Source organism: Macrobrachium nipponense, chromosome 2 (assembly GCF_015104395.2).
Source record: "Macrobrachium nipponense isolate FS-2020 chromosome 2, ASM1510439v2, whole genome shotgun sequence".
NCBI lineage: Eukaryota > Metazoa > Arthropoda > Malacostraca > Decapoda > Palaemonidae > Macrobrachium > Macrobrachium nipponense.
Window position 1 is genome coordinate 95938506 of NC_087201.1, and position 20998 is coordinate 95959503.

The window sequence follows — 20998 nt, forward strand, 5'->3', positions numbered from 1 at the left end:
AAAGGGCAACAAAGTAAAACATTACCAAAAACTCAGTGGGCACTAAACTAAAAGTTTACCCAGGCTAACTGGGTAGGCTAGGCCTAAGTCAATTATGTAAACTGTATTTAGCCCTATTTATTCATTTCCTAACTTATTACCTAGGCTAGGCCACTTATATCTGTACTATAAAAACAAATGCAGAAAAGCCTACATATATAAAATAAAATGTAGTTCACTTCACTTAGCCTAATGGAATAGGCACAACAGTATGGTAGGTAGCCTAAGCTACTAGTTTACAGATTCCCAGGCCGCGCAATACCCAAATCCATCCGCCACGGTAAGTAGCCTTACTGTAACCCCTGTGGCTAACGCGCGCAGCGCAACATTACCTCTTGCCAGAACATGCCGTGCTTGCCAAGAATCTTTAAATATGCAATCTGTAGGTGCTCAAATATCTTATTCATGTGATTCAAAATAATAACAACAAATCAATATTATTCTCACCTTTTGGCCTTATTAATAAGCACACGCACTCAAAAAAGACTTCTATGAACTTCTAAACAAAATATCGAGTGCATGCTGCATGCACAGTTGCAGTTGTGCTCAGAGAAATACAAGAGTTGAAGAAGAAGCGCAATTTCGTTTGGCAATCTAATATAACTTGTAAAATAAGTTTCTACACACTACCTTAGTGGTCTTTGTAAAGGCACATCTTTCCTTTTATTTGTGTGTGTGAGAGTCTCTGACACTTACACTCCCACCAATCATGAATGTTTTATGACATACAAAAAATGGTAACACAACTCAATACTTCTTAAACAAATAAAATCTCATCAGTTGGCATAAAACAATAATGATTCAAGATACCACACACAAATCTGCAAAGGAAAAGCGCATAAGCACATAGCTAAATACGAAATAAAAAACAGCAAAATCAAAGGGTAGAGCAATCATCACTATCACAACTTGATTCAATTAGTACAATTAGTTCCTGAATGTAGGACGTTCAAGTACAGAAAGCCTAGAAGTGCGTTTCCCTTTATCATCCAGCCTTGATGTACCTATTTGCACTCACTCTCCTTACAAGACCATCACTTCCCTTAATCACTTCTATGACCTTAGCTAAGGGCCATTCACCTTTAACAGTTTTTATCATGCACTAACACAATATCCCCACACCTAATGTTTCTCCTTAGGAGACTAGGAGTACACCATTTCTGACGTTTATGTAAAGGTTGGAGATATTCCTTTCTCCAGCGTGACCAGAATTGTTCAGCTAAATACTGGACTCTTCTCCACCATTTCTTAATATAAACATCTTCCTTAACAAATTGACCTGGAGGTGGGAAAACAACATTATTCTTCATGGTAAGTACATGATTAGGAGTCAATGGTTCCAGGCCCAACGGGTCACCGTAAGTATCAGTAGTTAAGGGTCAGCCATTCATTATATACTACATCTATGTATACCAAAAATGGGCACCTATCCTAATTATTAGGTAACAATATGTAGAGTAGGCTACACTTAAGGAGCTCATACATGACTAGCAGTGAGTGACGTAGGCTAGGGTAGCCTGTATGGCTAGGTTAGGCACAGAATTTGAGGAGACGAACATTGCGGCATATTGATGGTAGCTACCATAGTCGACATAGCACCAGTGGCAATTTCTCGTTGGTAATTATGATCAATGTTGCTAACTACAAAAAGGTCCAGATCCTACCTTGTACTGAAGTTCCTTAGCTTGGAGAGGGCAAGGAAAAGTTTTCACTGTGGCTGCAGGCTACTTTCCGATGGTAGCTGGTGTGTGCTTCTACTCACGGAGTTTGCCCCTCCCTCTTTAGCTAGGATATCATACAAATAAAAAGGCCATGTCTTCAGTTACGGGGCTTTATTACATCTAGCTATAAGTTTCAGGCATCTATCACACCCTCAAACGTTGCACCACATGGAGAGGAACCATGGAAGAGATTGAAAGGTCAACACAAGTGCTCATAAACAACAATTTCTCCAATCACATGGTTGAACAACAAACCAGAGATTCTATGAATATAAATAACTAGCACCATGAAAGAATGATGGACATCAATAACAAACAAGTTGTGTCAAACATAATCTCATCCTGTGCAACTCCCAATACTTCCAACAATGAATCATGGAAGAAAAGGAAGGAGACAGTGGTACAGTAAGTTCCAGAAGTGAAGCGACAAATTTCAGAATTGATCGTACTTCTTTAGAAAATCGTGGGGTTGCCAGTTAGTATATTTTATTCCAATTATTGTCAGCCTCTTTTTCTGATAATAAGTATCAGTTATTAAATGTAGAACCACAGAAGGTATTTCCCCAGCGAATGGTCAATGTTAGTTCAATAATTGTTTATTAAAAGGACAAAAATAATCCACACCAAAAAAAAAAATTCCCAGTAGAAAAATCTGCGGCTCTCAATGTGTGATATCGAGTGTTCAGTGTTCACCAATGAGTGGCAGCAGGAAGCGAGTGCATAAACCTTGGCCTAATGTGATTTGTAAATTAAGTTTCTACTTTTATAGTGTCATATCTAAAGTTATTATGATTTCATTTCATAAAGCAGAAAGAAGTTTAGTATCTGATTACATGAAATATAAATAAGACACAAGTTGGTGTGGAAAAAAAAAAAAAACTAAATCCAAGTTATATGCGCGTTTAGCATTAGCTACATGGTTAGGCCTATTTCAAGAATCAAGGAAATATATTTCCCAGCTTGTTATTTAATAATTTCATTGAATTCCTCAATTTTGCAAATTTTTGCATGTGGAATTGCGTTCAGGGTCGCATCAAACAAGTATTTTCGTAGGTTTCCACCTTTTTTTTCAGTGCATAAGTGAGACTATATTCTTGTCCAAACGATCCGGAGTGTGAATATGCTTGGCGAGCATTATTTTAATTCATTCGAGTATCTCCTGTTATTATCTCTCTCTCTCTCTCATGACCTTTTTATCTATAAAAAAAATTGTCAAGAATAACCAGAGGCCTGTTTTAAGAATCGAGCACTAGGTCTATTGGCCATGTTCGGGTGATTCTTTTATATATATATATGTATATATATATATATATATCTATATAATATATATTATCTTTATATTATATATATTAATCTACTAATAAAAGGAGCCCATAAAAAAAACACCAAAATGTAGAGAGAAAAGTTACTATATTTCAGAGACTGCTGTGGTCTCTCTCTTCAGGTATATGAATGAGAAAAGTTTACAGAAAAGGTGGTATTTATACCAAGAGATTCGTCCACAAGTAAGCCAATTTAGGTCACCCCCGCTGATAATCTTCCTTTAATCTTCTTAAGCGTTGGTTGAATGAACACTGCGTCGACGATATCTGATATCCAATTCCCTTTTGAGATGTTCATTACCTGCTTCTCTTTTATTAAGGCCGATTCCATCATTTGACTCTTGTACCGGCAGTTGCTGCTATAAATTACACGTGACATATTCCAGTTTATTCTATGGTTATGTTCATTTATATGGTTGAAAATAGCCGAGTTCTGTTGTCCATACCTAACTGACCGTTTGTGTTGTATTAATCTCTGGGGAAGTGATTTACCTGTAAATCTGATGTAAGATTGGTCACAGTCCTGGCATGGGATCTCATATACCCCAGAGTCTTTGGGAGATGTCTTTTGTTGGACGTTAATCAGGGATTTGGCTAAGGTATTTGGGTAGGTAAATTGGCAAAAAGGGTTGGATTTCCCAAGGGTGTGAGTTACTCTCTTAATCGTCTCCAGGTGGGGAATTTTTATTTTATTGTTGGGTGTGTCTCTGGTCTTGTCTTTAGGGGGTCGGTAGAAAATTACGTTTGCTTTTTGAATGGCTTTCTCAATTATATGGTCAGGATACTTTAAAGATGAAAGTTGCTTGCGAATTAGTTCAAATTCTTTTTCCAGGAAATCTGGGGAACAAATTTCGTAAGGCTCTTAAGAATAGGTTGCTAGCTACACCTATCTTGATAGTATTGTCATGATAGCTAAAGTAGTGAATATATGAAAGTGAGAACGTTGGTTTTCTGTATATGGTAAATTTGTATTCTGTCGTGTCTCTGATTATTAAAACATCAAGAAAAGGAATTTTGTTGTCTGTTTCCCATTCAACTTTAAATTTGATGCTGGGCACTAATGCGTTTAATTTTGAGAGGAATTCATTAAAATTACCCCGCGTTATTATCACAAAATGTTAGTATGTCATCCACGTATCTCATCCACAGCATGTTTTTGGGTTTTATTGCATTTATTACTGTAGTTTCAAAGTATTCCCTGTACAGATTGGCTAAAATAGGACTTAAAGGACTACCCATACTACACCCGAATTTTTGCTTGTAGAATGATTCCCCGAATGAAAATACGTTATTAGATGCACATAATTCAACTAACTTTATTATTTTGTCAAGTGCCAAAGGGAAATGATCTGAATAGGGGGATAATTTTTCCCTTAAAAACTGAAGAACGTCCTGTACTGGTACTTTTGTGAATAGGGAGTCTACGTCAAGGCTTAAAAGGTTTATGTTGTGAAGTGGTATATGTGCTTCTCTGAATTTGTGACAAAAGTCTTCCGAATGTTTGATGTGACTGGGAGAAAAAGTGCCTAAAAAAGGAGAAAGGAGGCCAGCTAACCATTTAGAAATTTGTTTGTAATTGAAAGCTCCGGCGCATGAAACGATGGGTCTGAATGGAAGATTGTCTTTGTGAGTTTTTGGGGAAGACCATAAAAGTAGGGTAATTTAGGATTAATTACTTTAAATTTCTCTAATAGTTCAATACTCTTTTTGTCTTGGCCAATTAATCTTACTTTCCGAAAAAATTCTGTGGGAACGTTCTGGAGGGGATTTTTCGTCAGTTTTTCGTAAGTATTTGTGTCGCTAAGGAGCTGGTTGATTTTGTCGAGGTAGAAGTCTTTGTCCATTATTACAATTTTGCCGTCTTTGTCGGATCTACTTATTATAAACATCTAACTTTTTTAGCGAGTGGATGGCTATCATGAATCTGCGGGAACAGGATATTTCTTATGAAGGTCAGTTAAAGCATTTAGTAACACTCCTTTTAAACATATCTCTTCACGGCTGTAGTTTTTGTCAGATATGAATTTATCAAAAGCCACTATGAAGTCTAGGTTGTTTTTGCGGTCTGGCATAAGGGCAAAGGATAAGCCTAAATTTAAAACTAAATGTTGATTTACAGTAAGGGGGGTGTTGGATAAGTTTAAAACTTTAAAACTTTGTCTTGTTGTTCAAGATTATTCATGCGCTATTATCTATTAGGTTATTTAACTTGCGTAAAAGTCTGTTGGAATGAGTCACGCTATTATAGGCAGCAATGTCGGAACAGAATGAAATCAGATACCTGTATATGTGGTCCGTAGTGAGGAGGCGAAGATTAGATTGAGTTCCATATATCACTCTGCGTAGCACGAAGATGTCTTTTCTCGTATTGGTGATTCTTTCTTCCAGGAAAATCTTGTGTGATAGAGGGAAGGGGTTTGATTGCAGAGTCCATCTCCCGAATCCGTACATTTTTGGAAGTACTTGTTCTTTGAGGCATTCTTCCAAAAAGTGTTTTTGGTTTTTCAGCCGGTGTAGTCTGTTCAGTTCTTTTTCAAACTTGCGGAAAACTGGCTTGACTTCTGGAAGTGAGTGAAGAATCGTGGAAAGGCGGTTGAATTCACAACATAAAACTTTTAAGCCTTGACGTAGACTCCCTATTCACAAAAGTACCAGTACAGGACGTTCTTCAGTTTTTAAGGGAAAAATTATCCCCCTATTCAGATCATTTCCCTTTGGCACTTGACAAAATAATAAAGTTAGTTGAATTATGTGCATCTAATAACGTTATTTTCATTCGGGGAATCATTCTACAAGCAAAAATTCGGGTGTAGTATGGGTAGTCCTTTAAGTCCTATTTTAGCCAATCTGTACATGGAATACTTTGAAACTACAGTAATAAATGCAATAAAACCCAAAAACATGCTGTGGATGAGATACGTGGATGACATACTAACATTTTGGGATAATAAGTGGGGTAATTTTAATGAATTCCTCTCAAAATTAAACGCATTAGTGCCCAGCATCAAATTTAAAGTTGAATGGGAAACAGACAACAAAATTCCTTTTCTTGATGTTTTAATAATCAGAGACACGACAGAATACAAATTTACCATATACAGAAAACCAACATTCTCACTTTCATATATTCACTACTTTAGCTATCATGACAATACTATCAAGATAGGTGTAGCTAGCAACCTATTCTTAAGAGCCTTACGAATTTGTTCCCCAGATTTCCTGGAAAAAGAATTTGAACTAATTCGCAAGCAACTTTCATCTTTAAAGTATCCTGACCATATAATTGAGAAAGCTATTCAAAAAGCAAACGTAATTTTCTACCGACCCCCTAAAGACAAGACCAGAGACACACCCAACAATAAAATAAAAATTCCCCACCTGGAGACGATTAAGAGAGTAACTCACACCCTTGGGAAATCCAACCCTTTTGCATTTACCTACCCAAATACCTTAGCCAAATCCCTGATTAACGTCCAACAAAAGACATCTCCCAAAGACTCTGGGGTATATGAGATCCCATGCCAGGACTGTGACCAATCTTACATCAGATTTACAGGTAAATCACTTCCCCAGAGATTAATACAACACAAACGGTCAGTTAGGTATGGACAACAGAACTCGGCTATTTTCAACCATATAAATGAACATAACCATAGAATAAACTGGAATATGTCACGTGTAATTTATAGCAGCAACTGCCGGTACAAGAGTCAAATGATGGAATCGGCCTTAATAAAAGAGAAGCAGGTAATGAACATCTCAAAAGGGAATTGGATATCAGATATTGTCGACGCAGTGTTCATTCAACCAACGCTTAAGAAGATTAAAGGAAGATTATCAGCGGGGTGACCTAAATTGGCTTACTTGTGGACGAATCTCTTGGTATAAATACCACCTTTTCTGTAAACTTTTCTCATTCATATACCTGAAGAGAGAGACAGCAGTCTCTGAAATATAGTACTTTCTCTCTACATTTTGGTGTTTTTATGGGCTCCTTTTATTAGATGGAATTCTGTTGTTACAGAACATTTTTTACCAGTCATATATATATATATATATATATATATATATATATATATATATATATATAATATATCCCCCTAATATATATATATCTCATGATTTATGTATATTATATATATATATATATATATATATCCCCCAACTCATAATTTCTGTATACAATGCTTGACTGGATCGAACTGATTACTGGTTATTCTCTCTCTCTCTCTCTCTCTCATGACCTTTTTATCTATAAAAAAAATAGTCAAGAATAACCAGAGGCCTGTTTTAAGAATCGAGCACTAGGCCTATTGGTCATGCTCGGTGATTGTTATATATATATATATATATATATATATATATATATATATATATATATATATATGTGTGTGTGTGTGTGTGTGTGTGTGTGTGTGTGTGTGTGTGTGTGTGTGTAAATCCCCCAAAACTCATGAATTTCTGTTATACAATAATGTTTGACTGGATCGAACTGATTACTGGTTGCCCGTGGAAATATGAATTTGGGTGACACTCCCTTATGATACGCCCACTTACGCAAATTCAGTCTTAAATTTCACGGTTGGAATATGATTAGAAGATTTGAGGTAAAAGGTTGAAGTGAAAAAGGTGGAGTTAGGATTGTGGGTAGAGGTAGAGGGGGTGAGGGGTGGTTTGGGTCTGTCCTGTCCCTATTTAACCAGTGGTGATTTTACGGGTGTTCTGGTTTCTTGCGACCGTCTTTCTTATTTTTTTATATAGCGAGTCTGTTTCCCAGATGCAAGGACAGGTCCTGGTGTCGGTCCTAGTGGTTCTATCTTTGTATTGTAAGCCTTGCTATGCCGGGAACTACTATGAGATTCAGGGCCTCTGTAACACGGTTTTTTCGCAATAACTTTTTATCTATGCATTTCATAGATATAACGCTTATTCAGAATACATATTATATCTATACATAAATTTTGACTGTATTCTGCATTACATAGGTTGAATAAATTTGGTACTTATAATGTAAAAGTGACCTTTTTTGAAGACGGGCCAACTTACCCAGAGAAAAGGTTTCGAACGCACTCGTTACGTAACTTATGACGGCATTTCTTCCCTGTTTCTCGATGGATGATTGGCTGTACGTAACGAAGGCTAAACCTCTGGCAACAATGACATACAAATTTAAATACAAGCAAAGCAGTACACCTTTATGAACTCTAGAACCTCTCCACTGATAATTGTCATAATGAACAAACCAACAAAATATGTTATTAAATACAAAAACACTTTGATTATTAGTCTAACTCCCAAAATAGGTTTCCTAAGAAATTATAGTCTGCTTTATAGGTCACAATCAGATTGACAAGATGTAGGGAATAGCTGGTAATTTTCAAAAACATAGTAGACAAGCTTGATTTGATAACTGCTATATCCAATGTCAAGCAATTTTTATTTATTGGCTATCTACCTATTTACTGAAAAAAAAAAAAACAGCTGGTACCATATATTGGCTTTAAACCTTCACCAATAATTATCGTCAGAATGATGACTTCATGAGGCTCCACCCACTTTGGCCTCGTTATAATTCAGGATAACACTGAAGGCTACAATGGGCACTATTGAATTAGAAAATTTAACATCTGTCTATAAAAACTAATTTCTCGAGTAGCTATAAGAAGTGCTAAATGATCCTCAAGGATCCCAGCAGTTGGCCTAAACGTTTAATTCATGTATATTACTGCTATACTGTTGCGGCACTACTGCTACAGTAGTATTTCTACGCTAGAACTGATACCCCACCCACATCTATGTATCGTTCCGCCATTCATAGTCTTTGGGTTTCAGAGCCGATAGAGTTTCTGCCTGGTGGATGGGTGGGGCAACATTTCGTCAAAAGGCGTGTTTACCTTGCTTACGTAATGAATGTTTTTGGACTCTTGGCTCGTAATCATTGGCCATGGCGTCGGCTAGATCATTTTTACTCTATAAAAATTAAAACTATCGGGTTTAGGTTATTGATAATGCTGACAAAATTTGTGTGTGGTTGTAAAATATACATATGTCAACTTTCAGCTACATCCGATGCTTTGACAAGGAGCAAAGTCCAAAAAACCGTGTTACAGAGACCCTGAATCTCATAGTAGGCCTAGTCACCTGCTGAAGGTAGCAGCAGCAGTTACAGCCTTTCTCGAAGGTGGTGTTTTGTGCTCGGTCCTAGAAACTAAAATCAGATCTACCAACCACATCCAACTTTTCTGTTGAATCTAGGTGCATTCATGGTTGATTATGTTTAATGTTGCAGAGATTTTCCCTATACATTCTATTGATACTTGCATGGTTTTATGCATCTTCGCTATGATATTAAATATTTGTTTCCATATTGCTCGAAATTTAGGTACAATGGTAATGTTGGTAATCCTGTGTTGAACGAAAATTCCAAATTGTTTCGTTTGTTTAGTTTGAAGTAATTACTATACTTTGAAATAATTACTATTACCGTAATTTTTTCTTATGATTGTTATAAAAATAATAGATTTGATATTTGTGCATCATATGTTCGCTTTATTTTGCTTGATAGAGCTTTCACTGTAGAAAAAAAAACGTTTTTCAGCTACGTGTTGTAGTTGCCAGTTAGTAAATTTCGAACGAAATCCTCTGAAATTTGTCGCTTCACTTCTGGAACTTACTGTACAGTAAGTTCCAGAGGTGAAGCGACAAATTTCAGAGGATTTCGTTCGAAATTCACTAACTGGCAACTACAACACGTGGCTGAAAAATTTATTTTTTTCTAAAGTGAAAGCTCTATCAAGCAAAATAAAGCTAACATATGATGCAGAAATAAGAAAGACGGTCGCAAGCAACAAGAACACCCGTAAAATCACCACCTGGTTAATTAGGGAGATGACAGACCCCAACCCCACCCCCCACATCTACCTCTACCCACAGTCCTAACTCCACCTTTTTCACTTCAACCTTTAAACAAGAATCTTCTAATCATATTTCAACTGTGAAATTTAAGACTGGACTTGCGTAAGTGGGCGTATCATAACGGAGTGATATCACCCAAATTCATATTTCCACGGGCAACCAGTAATCGTTCGTTCTAGTCAAGCATTATTGTATAAAAGAAATTTATGAGTTTTTTTTTTGGTGTATATATATATATATATATATATATATATATATATATATATATATATATATATATATATATATATGTGTGTGTGTGTGTGTGTGTGTGTGTGTGTGTGTGTGTGTGTGTGTGTGTATAAAGAAGCACCCGAGCATGACCAATAGGCCTAGTGCTCGATTCTTAGAACAGGCCTCTGGTTATTCCTGATTAGATAAAAAGGTCCCTGAGAGAAGAGAGAGAGAGGAGAGAGAGAGAGAGAGAGAGAGAGAGAGATAGAGAGAGAGAGAGAGAGAGAGAGAGCGAGAGAGCAGGAGAGAGAGAGAGCAACAACAGGAAATACTCGAATTAAAATAATGCTCGCCAAGCATATTCACACTCCGGATCGTATGGACAAGAATAGTCTCACTTATGCACTGAAAAAAAAAAAAATGTGGAAACCTACGAAAATACTTGTTTGATGCGATCCTGAACGCAATTCTACATGCAAAAATTTGCACACATTGAGGAATTCGATTAAATTATTAACTAACAAGCTGGAAAAAATATTTCCTTGATTCTTGAATAGGCCTAACCATGTAGCCAATGCTAAACGCGCATATAACTTGGATTTCGTTGATTTTTTCACATCATCTTGTGTCCTATTTATATTTCATCTAATATCAGATGCTAAACCTTTTTGTGGTTTATCAAAAGAAATCATAATAACTTTCTATATAACGCTATAAAAGTAGAAAGTTAATTTACAAATCATATTAGGCCAATACTTATGCACTCTATTACTGCTGCCACTCTATGGTGAACGCTTTGATATCACGCATTGAGAGCCGTAGATGTTTCTATGGGGAAATTCTTTTTCTTTTTCTTTTAATAAACAATTATTGAACTAACATTGATCATTCACTGGGAAAATACTTTCAGTGCTTCTACAGTTAATCACTGATACGTATTACTGATAAAGAGGATGACAATAATTGGAATAAAATATACTAACTCGCAACCCCACAAGAGTTTCTACAGAAGTACGATCAATTCTGAAATTTGTCGCTTCACTTCTGGAACTTACTGTACAACCAATGCAGAGGGAATGCTTCTGGCAGAAGGGGATGCTGAACTGTCCAAATGAGGAGGCGAAAAACCCTCCCAAGAAGGACAAGTGGATACTCCACGATGCTCCACGATGTTCCCGTTCTTGTAGAATGCCCTCCACTGCGACACAGCCTAGGAACGACATTCCAGACAAGGATTAGTAATGGTACAAAAATTAGATAAGCACCAGCTACTGCATGTAGCATGTTGATCTGTAATGGTAACAGCCAAAAATCTGGAGCACGGAAATCCCTCAACGTCCAGGCACATACGTTGACAGGCCGGCTAGAAGAATGAGAGGACTTCATGGGCAAACAAAGCAACTGGCTTGGAAAGGAGAGCAAGAGCCTATTCTCCAAGGTAAAGAAAGACGACGCGTCACAGTGCTGAGTGCTGACCAGCTTTCACCTTGTATACATGACTTGAGTTGCCAGATGCCACCTTTGTTTTTCACCGGTTTCTAGCTGGCGCAAGAAGATTATCCTGTTGTTAAAACTGAAGGTTTGTTAGCTAAGAAAAATACGAATTGAATAAAAATTTGTCATAGGATACCACATACATAAAAAAATATTTAGAGGATGAGAAGGTCCTCAGAAAAATAATAAATGAAAATGTCTTCCCTACTGTAGAAGGGGATAAGATTAATTTGATCATTATAAAAATATGAAAATGAGCCAGTTACTAATTAAAAACAACCCGTTGCTGCCAGAAATATATTTTTATACAGAGAAATAGTGTCATAAACGAATTTACATGACCGGTGGAAGGATGCCACCACTCACCTGTCGAGATGACCACTACCAAACACTCCAAGCCTGTCAACTCCATGAAGGGGCCATCTTTAACCATTATGCACAGAAATAAAAAAAAAAATTAAAAAGAGCTTGTAAAAAACACAAAAATTATACTAGGTAACAGATTACTGACCCCAACAGATTCTTGAAGCACTCCATACATTCAGAGGTAATACAAGGCAATAAGAAAATTTAATATGTCCTTAGGAAACTTGATATAAACAGCCATTATTTTCAATGCTACTACCCTCAGAAAAGGTCTCCCACATTATTATTATTGAATAAATACTTTAACCAAATTGCTGAGCTGACATTCTTGACTCTCACATGGCTGATCCAAATTATCTTTCTTGATAAACCACATTAGATCTTATATAATACTATATTGCAACTACAAAAAATTTACCTACTGGGTAAACTGAAAATGAAAATGAACGATAAAATTTCTTTCAGGGATTTGTTTTCAATACTTGATATACACTGTTAATTAAAAGTTAGGCTATCTCTAAAGGTATTTAACGTCGATCTGCATTCTCTCTGCTTCTGGGTTGGACTGTAACAGTTATTCATCAACTACCCAAGGGTTAGATTTGAAGATGGAATATAACCTAAATGTGCCACTCACTTTGGAGTGAAGACCATCTCATTCCAACAGTTGCTTAATTTATTTTGATTTGCATTGTCACCCATTATTACTTTCATGCCTGCAGGAGAGGTATACCTAACATATTTCAAAATTTATGCAGTAATGGCTTTGCATAATAAACTGAAAACTATATTTGTTGAAAATGCTAGTTTTTAGGACAATAATTCTGAAGGTTTCTACAGCATTTCCAGAGTCAATGATTATATATTCCTGTGTTGGTAAGCTTCAGATAACCTCAACTGTTGGCCACATTGTAGAGACTTCTGCATTAATATGCATTACTGGATAATATAGTGATAAAAACTGACTTGTTTCATTGCAGTATATTGTAGTAAATTATACTCCAGATCTATCTGTTACAGATTATCTTATATGGGTCTTTACATCTTGGATGTTCCACTGTACTTGTTCATTCTTCTGGGGTTTATGCATAACTTTTGGATAGACAATAACAGAGTACTAAATGCATATACAAAGAGGGAAAAATTCGGAAGAGAACAAAAGAGACCTCTCCTTTGAACAAGTGTTTGGAGATTGCAGCTGCTCCAGAGAGTGTGCAAGGTGTTGATGCCTGCCCCTCCCACCCCCCTCCCTGAAGAAAGCCTGAGGAATAACCTGTCTTGTTGATAGAAAATAGGTAGTCTGGAGACCCCACACACTAATCAAAAAAGGCTGCAAATGCCAGCACCCATGCAACTCCTTGGAGGCTTGGAGATGCAGGAAAGGGCTGCCAAGAACTGCAATATGTACTACCTGGTTGGTAGACCCAACCCAAGCAGAGTAAGGGGGATGCACGATGGCACACATGGATAAAGGAGAGCAGTGTTGCCAAAACGTGGAAATGTGGCTTTCGGTGTGGAAGTTTTGGTGCACAAGATGATCATGTGCAGACGTGGGGTCTATTTTACAGTCTGCCACACCAAGTGTGGAAAAAATTTCCACACTTTTTCGGGGGTTATTGTAGTCAGATATATTATTTTCTTATATGATTCATTGACCTATACTCTTGGTCGTTTGCATATTTATGTATCTTTTTATGTAATGGGTAATGATTGAATAAAGTCCAAGAATGGTTGTTTACGCCGAATGAAGAAGTAGGAGTCGATTGAGCAATGTCTTGATTGACACATCATATGCAGGCAACAACAGAGTAACAGCGTAAGTTTCCATGTAATTAAGGTAACAAATCTATTTGAAATTGTTTTAATTAATGTAAAAACTTATTGTGATTAACTTGATAAGGGAAATATATGGTGGAAATATCTTTAGATGGTAAAAGAAAGCATATATATAATTTTATGTTTAAACAGTTAACCGGCTGTATTCGCTTTCTCAAGATTCGGGGACTCGCCTATTAGCAGATTTTTCTGCGGAACCTATCTAAAAATTATTCGCAGATTTTTGTTATTATAAATATTCACTAAATAATAGTACGTATTTTGATGTTATTTTCATGTGACTAAATATATTTTTATGATGATACAAAAATTATTTACTAATTTTCAGATATTAATATTGATTAATACTGAGTTAAGTTTAATAAGATTAAATATTAAATAAAAATAATACCATAATTCTCTCTCTTACTGAGGTGTATGGTGTTTGTATGATAAAATAAATGTTTTAATAATTTTCAAATATTGAATATTAATGTAAACAGCAATAATATCGGTTCATTAAAGAAAATACTATAGTAAATTAGTAAGATTTTAGTTTTAAATTAATAAATTATGTAAAATTTTAAAGGAATACAGTGGTCCCCCCTGTATTCATTGGGAATGCTTACCAGACCCTTCTGTGAATAGTTAGAGCCTGCGAATAGTTGGAACCCCTATAAAAATGCTTAAAACCTATTTTGTTGGTTAAAACTCAAGAAAAACCCACTAAAAATTTTCATACCTGGTTTTTTAATTGTTTTATCACAAAAAGTGGATTTTATGATGAAATTGATAAAAAACAGGAATTTGTGGATATTTCTCATAGAAAAATGCCGTGAATAGGCGAATTTTCATCAAACAAAGCGGGAAAATGTTCCAGAGAGAAATCCGCGATGTGTGAGTCAGCTAACCCTGAGAGCGCAAATACGGGTGTCCACTGTACATATCATCCCTTATCTTTTTGCCAGAGACTTGGAAAGAAAAGGGAGGGTGAGCCTATCACAAATGTCAAGAAACCTGATAGCAAGGGGGGACGGGGTTTGCCATCTTAGTGGGTCTCTAATAAGTGCTGCTAATTTGGCAATCAAAAGGATATACTGAAAAATCTCTCTCTCTTTTACTGAGATGAGAGAATTTTTATGGTACATATATGTACTAAGTTTATTAATATTTTCAAATAATAATATTAATAATAACTGTAATTACAAAAATTTTATGTAATAGTATTTAAAAAAAATAAAATAACCTTTCCATTTCTCTTTTAAGTAAGAACAACTCTTCTCTCTCTCTCTCTCTCTCTCTCTTACTCAGATGAGAGAGTTTTTATGGTACATGCATATGTTTATTAATATTTTCAAATAATAATAATATATAGGCAGTCCCGGGTTATTGGCGGGGTCCCATTCTTGGCGGGTTACTGAAAAGCAAAAACCGCCATTAACCGAAGCTCTGCGATTTATGGGACTTATGGCGCCAATAACTGGCTAACGGCACAAATAACTGGTTAACGGCACCTCTGTTAAGAAGGTTATGGCACCATAAACTCTACTGTCGGCGCCCTGGAACTCGCACGTAATGGTGCCATAAATTGCCAATTTTATGGTGCTAGACAAGTGCCATAAAACTGGGTCACCATTACCGAGTCTACTGATAACCAGGGACTGCCTGTGACTGTAATTACAAAATACGTATGAAAATATCCTTTCCTTCATCTTTTGTTTTTAACTGCAAGAGAAGGTTAAAGCCAGAGCTGTCAAATATGTCAAGTTAATGTGACAGGTGGGGGTGTGTTGCCAATTTGCAGGCCAATGATTTTTACATAATTCTCTCCCTCTCTCTCTCTGTAATAATTCATAAATAATTTAACTCTCTTATGTATGGACAAATAAGGACAACTCTTTTCTTTCTCTCTCTCTCTCTCTCTTGCCTCACAAGATACATATGACATAGTGGTAACTCACTCACTCTCTCTCTCTGTTTTGGCTAGAAGTGCTAGAAGTACGTATGTATATAATCTTTAAGGGTACAAATGTTTAAGATGACTTTGGAATGATATTAATAATATAATCTTAAAGATTAATAAATAGTAATATGATAAAAATTTTAGGTAAATTTGACGTAGGATGTTATTCAAGGTATACATTTGGTATTTGAACTTTAAAAATAGGCAGTTATAAGCATTTTTAGAGGAGATTCTAAGTATTCATGGATTTTTAACCATTTGGGGGGGTGGGGGGAGGGAGTCTGGTACACATCCCCCACAAATACAGGGGGTCTACTGTATGTTAAATTTTACTGATGGCTGAGTGAATTTAAGATTTAGGCAAGTGTAGAAATGTTGCAACACTGGGAGAGAGCAGTCTTATTGTGTAAGTGGATATGCTTGGAGGTAGCAGCCCTACCAGACAATTGTTACATGCCAGTAATCTGGCACCTCTGCTCACCTGCAATGGGGAAGAGTCTATGAGAGAAGTCTTCCTCCTAACTTTTAATGCAAGGCTCTAGACTCCTTTCTTCTTCCTCCTATGTGAAGGAAGCAAGTCCAGAGAGAAGGAGGAGGACTAAGACAAGCTAAAAGACAAAGGCAACGAAGAAGGAAGAGGTCAAGAGGAAGAATGTTTCTTCCCTTTTCCTGGCACACCTTGCTCCTCTTCCACCATGAAGGGCTAGTCTGGAACAGGGGATGTAAACTTATCCACCGTAAGGTCAGCGCTGGAGGAGCTACTGCAACTGGAAGATCCCATTCCTTGAAGTAGACAGGGAAGCTCAGCTACAGGGGCTGCAAAAACCACTTTCTCTGTGCCAGTTAAATGAGGAATACAACCAAAAATGGACTAACCTTGGAATATTAAGAGTACGCCTCATCTTTTGAAAATACCTAAATGACGACAACTGCCTAGGGCCACATAGTTCCTTATTACCTGACGAGATGATCTGAAAGGGGTAAGAAAGAAAAAGCTGGCAATTGCCTCCTGTCCCTCTTCCTCTCCAAATTACCAAGCTGCTTCTGCTGGGCAGAGGACCAGGCTGCATATACAATCTTTATCCCTACAAAAAGCAATGAAAATAAAAGGAAAAAGACCAAAGTGGCATAATACCCTATCTCAAAAATTACACAGTATAATATTAAAAAAGTCCAGTGCTACTTGAGAAAAACAAGGGTGGCTAGCTACTTATCCAGTTAGTGCACAGGGAGAGTAAGGAAATGTCCTCAATGTCTGATGGCAGAGGGAAAAGTGGCTGTGTTGGTACAGTGTTCCCCCCCCCTATTTGGTGCAGGGGATAGGTACCAGACTTCCCCCTCCCCCGAGAATAGCTAGAACCCACGAATAGTTGAAACTCCTATAAAAACGCTTGAATCTTAAAACAGGCCTCTGGTTATTCCTGACTAGATAAAAAGCGTCCTGAGAGAGAGAAAGAGAGAGAGAGAGAGGGAAAGAGAGAGAGAGAGAGAGAGAGAGAGAGAGAGAGAGAGAGAGAGAGAGAGAGAGAGAGAGAGAGAGAGAGATGCACTGAAAAAAAAAGGTGGAAACCTACAAAAATACTTGTTTGATACGACCCTGAACGCAACTCCACGCGCAAAAATTTGCACAATTGAGGGATTTGATGAAATTATTATCAAACAAGCTGGAAAACATACTATTTCCTTGATTCTTGAAATAGGCCTAACCATGTAGCCAATGTTAAACGCGCATATAACTTGGATTTTTTTACACTAACTTGTCTTATTTATATTTCATTTAATCAGATGCTAAACTTCTCTGTGGTTTATCAAAAGAAATCTTAATAACTTTCGATATAACGCTATAAAAGTCGAAAGTTAATTTACAAATTATATTAGGCCAATGCTTATGCACTCGGTTCCTGCTGCCACTACATTGAGAGCTGCAGATGATTATTTTTTTCCCATTTAATAAACAATTATTGAACTAACATTGATCATTCACTGGGGAATTACTTTCTGTGCTTATACAGTTAATCACTGATACGTATTATCAGATAAAGAGGATGAGAATAATTGGAATAAAATATACTACCTGGCAACCCCACAACTTTCCAAAGAAGTAGGATCAATTCTGAGATTTGTGCTTCACTTCTGGAACTTACTGTACAACAAAACTCTTCAGCTCAACAACCACCGGACAGACACATGCACAACAACCATACAACATCAATATCAATCAAGAAAACACCCAATAACATTGGCTATTTCTGATTGACCGTCTTTTCTGACTTACTGACTCCTTACGGCTTCCCGTAACAGACGCTCACCATAGACTGCTTCGGCGACCTCTGTCACCTCTCCAACACAAAACCCAGACGCTTATGCCCGCCATCAAACCACTCCTTATCATCCATACACCAATTACGATCTCTCTCTCTAGATCGCTTGCTCACTTACACTCTTCAGAAAAACACATACACACTTACATACTATCATACAGCAACACCAAACACGAAACATGACATATCAAACATACGAAAACATTTAAACTCTCAACCCAACGACACACTCACATACTCTCTCGCTCTCTCTCTTTCTCTCTCACGCAACCCTCGAAGACATTGTCAAATGTAACTACCATTATCACTCCTCCATAACGTCATATAGCAAACCAGCTGACCTTCTGGGTTGGCACTCCTGATAGGCCTAATGCCAATCACGCACCCCCATCAACTCCGCCTCCGTATCTGGAAAAAAGAACAAGATGGCAATCCACACCCGCTCCCTGCAGGGAAAGGAGCACAATTAATCAAAATTATCTCCCAAAGCCCCTCCTGATACATCCAAGATATGAATCCACAGAGGAGCCAGTTGGGATATGTGAAATATAAATAGTACAGATGGCAAAGCAACTGGATCTGAACATAGTAGTTTTCTGCACCTACGACCTACTACGTCTTGGATGGGGCTCTGTGTACTCCGACGTTAAAAAAGGCGAAGATATCTGAACATTTACCTACTTGTGAGATCGAGGAAATCTTATCGAAGCATGACAAGGCTCCATGTTCGTAAAAAGGCCCAGAAATGCAACAAATTCCACACACAAACATTTTCAAAGCAAACAGGGGCCAAACTAAACTGGCTTTAAAAGGATGGCAGCCAAGCACGTCCTCTCTTAAAGGCAGTAAGAAAATAATTTACATAGTCACGGCCCAGGGGTTAAAGAGGGGTATGTGGGTGGTTTCACATGACTCGTGACCAGGCACAGATGCCAATAGTCCCTTGCGTACACAATATTTTTTTCTAACTTTACTGGTTTCCAGCTGGTGCTAAGTTATTTATCCTAATACTAAGACCGAGGGTTTGTTTAGTATATGAACAAAGTTGGTTTTTGTGTACTATAGTTTTATATGTGGGCTACTATTATGGAATAAAGAAATAATGTAAAAACAAGCTAAATAGCCAACTTGATGGCATTTACTGTATGACTTCCTTGTCACAATAAAGTACCACTGGACTGGTCATAGTAGAAAATACATCACATGATCATGACCCTGCATGGTACATAGTAGAGAGGAAAATCCCAAACATTCTATTCCAAACTTCAACATGTTCAATTCCAGTCACCCTGACTATTTATAGTCAATGTTTGGACATGTTAGTGGCAAATGTTTTTTCATAAATAGTGTAACCAGACCACTAAGCTAACATTTTTAATGCTCTTGATGTTTATGTTAGATCTTAATTTGTATATTGCAACACACGTTAAGTTTTTAGGGAATAAACAAAAAAAATTTCACAACAAAGACAAAAATTCCTTTCTAATATATTTGATATTTGTTGGACAAAAATAACTGCTATAGATGGATTCGATTGCAAGTACTGCCCTACACTGCATTCAGATGTTGGGTCATATTGGTTGAAAACTAAAAAATATTCCACAATATGAGCCATTTGATCTTTGAAATGCACTTTAACTGAAAAGTAAACACAATCATCAAAATAAAAACTAAAAATGTATTAAACCTGAAAAACAGGTATCTCATAAAACTTGGGAACTGACTGGTAAACCTTGATATTACTTTGTCAAGCAACTATTCTCTTTAAATTTAGATTACAGAAGCCAGATACGTATATGGCTCAGCATAAGCCCCATTAAAAATATGTGGCAAACCTTATTCTCTCCCTTCATTGTGACTTAGTGGTAACAATACCAATTGCAACAATGATTAAGATGACTCAAATCGGGCATTTATCTTTAAATAATCATCTACCACGTTCTCAAATTAGAGCTGACAGAACATAAGACTCATTAAATGTAAAATCACTTCCTAGGATTACATATACAACATGTATCTGTACACAATTGTATTATCCATAAAAAATTATGCATAAAATATATGCATAAAATACTGAAAATGTCCACATTACGCAATGTACATATGAATGCAAATCTTCATCTGGTGTAAGATTTACTGAAGAATCATCATACTGAGACAAATGTTTTCTTTGCTCAATTTTATATCTGTTTTCACAGCAGACTTGTCAGCAATGGTCACTGGCCAAGTTTTTCAAAACATATTTATATGAAGACAAATTAATAACTTTATATGTAGACAGTGTAAATGTTGACATTTGTGGAGCTCCTCCACATTTATGTATTAAAGGAAACGAGGATACTAACAAAGCAGTCAGAACTACTCGTGTTCATGTCTGTTACTTTTTATCACTAAAACATGACAAATTTTCTAAGACAATTTATATTTTTCATAGCTACAAACCTGAGGTCTTAACAATAGGATAATTTCTAGTGCCTAGTTGGATCCGGTTAAAAAAAAAAATACAGATGAAAGCAAGGAATCTTGTGATAGATCGGGTGAAGGATGGTCGAAGACCATTCTCCTATGCACCCCCACCCCAACGGAAGCGAACGTTCGTGAGCTTCAAAAACGCTGTTTATCTCAGGCTCATGAAGGCCCATTTTAGGTGAGTGCTTAACAAACGTTTTATTCACATACTGAAGACGTCAATGATATCGTAACTCGATATACAGAAAATTATGCATTTTCTCATAGATTTTAGACCTGTCACTTACCTCATTTTCACCTTTCGAGGGAAATTAAAGAATTTTCCATTTCTTAGAAAGACTTCCTTTATCAATTGTTGTT